Below are 3,841 nucleotides of genomic sequence, written 5' to 3'. Positions count from 1 at the left end.
GGGCTGGGCGTTGGCCTCGGGCCCATGGGTGCGGCTCTCCCTCCTCTTAAAGTTTTTCCTTTCCTGACTACAGAGACTCTGATCCTTCCTCGTACCTACACAGCGGCCTCCTCCTCACACCATGGTAAGAGCCCCCCGATTCCTCCTCCTCACACCATGGTAAGAGCCCCCCCGATTCCTCCTCCTCACACCATGGTAAGAGCCCCCCGATTCCTCCTCCTCACACCATGGTAAGAGCCCCCCGATTCCTCCTCCTCACACCATGGTAAGAGCCCCCCGATTCCTCCTCCTCACACCATGGTAAGAGCCCCCCGATCAAAAGAGCCCCCCGATTCCTCCTCCTCACACCATGGTAAGAGCCCCCCGATTCCTCCTCCTCACACCATGGTAAGAGCCCCCCCGATTCCTCCTCCTCACACCATGGTAAGAGCCCCCCGATTCCTCCTCCTCACACCATGGTAAGAGCCCCCCGATTCCTCCTCCTCACACCATGGTAAGAGCCCCCCGATTCCTCCTCCTCACACCATGGTAAGAGCCCCCCGATCAAAAGAGCCCCCCGATTCCTCCTCCTCACACCATGGTAAGAGCCCCCCGAAACCTTCTCCCCTCCCCCTACACCATGGTAACAACCCCGATTCCTCCTCACACCCTGGTAAGAGCCCCCCGATTCCTCCTCCTCACACCCTGGTAAGAGCCCCCCCCGATTCCTCCTCCTCCTCACACCATGGTAAGAACCCCCTGATTCCTCCTCCTCACACCATGGTAAGAGCCCCCCGATTCCTCCTCCTCACACCATGGTAAGAGCCCCCCCGATTCCTCCTCCTCACACCATGGTAAGAGCCCCCCCGATTCCTCCTCCTCACACCATGCTACGAGCCCCCCTATTCCTCCTCCTCACACCATGGTAAGAGCCCCCCGATCAAAAGAACCCCCCCTATTCCTCCTCCTCACACCATGGTAAGAGCCCCCCGAAACCTTCTCCCCTCCCTCCACACCATGGTAACAACCCCGATTCCTCCTCACACCCTGGTAAGAGCCCCCCGTTTCCTCCTCCTCACACCCTGGTAAGAGCCCCCCGATTCCTCCTCCTCACACCATGGTAAGAGCCCCCCCGATTCCTCCTCACACCATGGTAAGAACCCCCTGATTCCTCCTCCTCACACCATGGTAAGAGCCCCCGATTCCTCCTCCTCACACCATGGTAAGAGCCCCCCGATTCCTCCTCCTCACACCATGGTAAGAGCCCCCCCGATTCCTCCTCCTCACACCATGGTAAGAGCCCCCCGATTCCTCCTCCTCACACCATGGTAAGAGCCCCCCGATTCCTCCTCCTCACACCATGGTAAGAGCCCCCCGATTCCTCCTCCTCACACCATGGTAAGAGCCCCCCCGATTCCTCCTCCTCACACCATGGTAAGAGCCCCCCGTTTCCTCCTCCTCACACCATGGTAAGAGCCCCCCGATTCCTCCTCCTCACACCATGGTAAGAGCCCCCCGATTCCTCCTCCTCACACCATGGTAAGAGCCCCCCCGATTCCTCCTCCTCACACCATGGTAAGAGCCCCCCCGATTCCTCCTCCTCACACCATGGTAAGAGCCCCCCGATTCCTCCTCCTCACACCATGGTAAGAGCCCCCCCGATTCCTCCTCTCACACCATGGTAAGAACCCCCCGATTCCTTCTCCCTCCCCCCCAGACCATGGTAAGAGCCCCTAAGAGACCTTCTCTACACTCAGGGAAGTTCTGTGGGATTTGTTGTCTTTATTTGTTTCTCTTCCTTTTCTACATTTGTACATTAAGTCTTCTTTTTTTTTTTTTTTTTTTTAATGTGTGTGTGTGTGGGATAGATCTGTGTGTATAAGTATTGGGACGTCTGCCATTATATAAAGACACGGATGAGAGAGTTTGGGGTGGAGGAACTTGACTGGCCTGCACAGAGTCCTGACCTCAACCTGATAGAACACCTTTGGGATGGATTAGAGTGGAGACTGCGAACCAGGCCTTCTCATCCAACATCAGTGCCTGACCTCACAAATGCTCTTCTGGAAGAATGGTCAAACCTTCCCATAGACACCCTCCTAAACCTTGTGGACGGCCTTCCCAGAAGAGGTGAAGGTGTTATAGCTGCAAAGGGCCAACTCAACATTGAACCCTCCGGACTAAGACTGGGGGGGGGGGGGGGGGTCATTACAGGTCATGTAAAGGCAGGCGTCCCAATACTTTTGGGAATTGTGTGTGTGTGTGTGTGTGTGTGTGTGTGTGTTTTTTTTTTTTTTTTTTTTTTTTTTTGGTGTTGGATAATAAAAGGGGAGGGGCCAGTATTTTTATGTTCAGTTCGGGATGTTTGTTAGTAAATAGGAATATCCTATACAGAGGACAGGAGGACATCTATGTACAATGTATCAATAATCCCCCCCCCCCCATACAATGTATCAACTCCGTACAGACAGAAATATCCCCCCCCCCCCCCACAATGTATCTCTATGGATGGGGGGATACATTGTATGTACATGGATTCATCATACAGATAGGACAGTTATTGTATCCATCCATCCAACCCATCCCATCCATCCATCCATTGTACCCATACTATCCATCCATTGTACCCATACTATCCATCCATTGTACCCATACTATCCATCCATTGTACCCATACTATCCATTGTACCCATACTATCCATTGTACCCATACTATCCATCCATTGTACCCATCCATCTATTGTACCCATACTATCCATTGTACCCATACTATCCATCCATTGTACCCATCCATCTATTGTACCCATACTATCCATCCATTGTACCCATCCCATCCTATCCATCCCACCCATTGTATCCATTGTTCCCATCTATCCATTGTACCCATCTATCCATCCATTGTACCCATACTATCCATCCATTGTACCCATACTATCCATCCATTGTACCCATACTATCCATCCATTGTACCCATCCTATCCATCCATTGTACCCATCCTATCCATCCCACCCATTGTATCCATCTACCCATACTATCCATTGTACCCATACTATCCATTGTACCCATACTATCCATTGTACCCATCCATCCATTGTACCCATCCTATCCGTTGTATCCATCCCATCCATCCATCCGTTGTATCCATCCCATCCATCCATTGTACTCATCCATCCTATCCATCCATCCATTGTACCCATCCCATCCATCCATTGTACTCATCCATCCATTGTTCCCATCCATCCATTGTACCCATACTATCCATCCATCCATTGTTCCCATCCATCCATCCGTTGTACCCATCCCATCCATCCATTGTACCAATACTATCCATCCATCCATTGTACCCATACTATCCATCCATTGTACCCATACTATCCATCCATTGTACCCATCCATCCATCCATTATACCCATCCTATCCATCCCACCCATTGTATCCATTGTACCCATACTATCCATCCATTGTACCCATACTATCCATCCATCCATTGTTCCCATCCATCTATTGTACCCATACTATCCATCCATCCATTGTTCCCATCCATCCTATCCATCCATCCGTTGTACCCATCCATCCGTTGTACCCATCCCATCCATCCATCCGTTGTACCCATCCCATCCATCCATCCGTTGTACCCATCCCATCCATCCATCCGTTGTACCCATCCCATCCATCCATTGTATCCATCCATTGTACCCATACTATCCATCCATCCATTGTTCCCATCCATCTATTGTACCCATACTATCCATCCATCCATTGTTCCCATCCATCCTATCCATCCATCCGTTGTACCCATCCATCCGTTGTACCCATCCCATCCAGCCATCCGTTGTACCCATCCCATCCATCCATCCGTTG

At 51.4% G+C, this 3,841-nt stretch overlaps 1 pseudogene across 1 annotated transcript in view; it reads left to right on the top strand.

The window, feature by feature from the left end:
- The first annotated feature begins 1,118 nt into the window (after positions 1-1,118).
- Positions 1,119-3,841, top strand: part of LOC143942528 (uncharacterized) — a 19,497-nt pseudogene continuing 16,774 nt past the window's right edge. The window contains exon 1 of the transcript XR_013264799.1: positions 1,119-1,132. The product of XR_013264799.1 is annotated as an uncharacterized LOC143942528 (transcript). The remainder of the gene's footprint in view (positions 1,133-3,841) is intronic.

This window comes from Lithobates pipiens, unplaced genomic scaffold (genome assembly GCF_037356315.1).
Source record: "Lithobates pipiens isolate NorthernLeopardFrog02 unplaced genomic scaffold, aLitPip1_a1.2 Scaffold_30, whole genome shotgun sequence".
Taxonomy (NCBI): domain Eukaryota; kingdom Metazoa; phylum Chordata; class Amphibia; order Anura; family Ranidae; genus Lithobates; species Lithobates pipiens.
The sequence above is the reverse complement of the archived record's forward strand: the minus strand, read 5'-3'. Positions and strand labels throughout refer to the sequence as shown.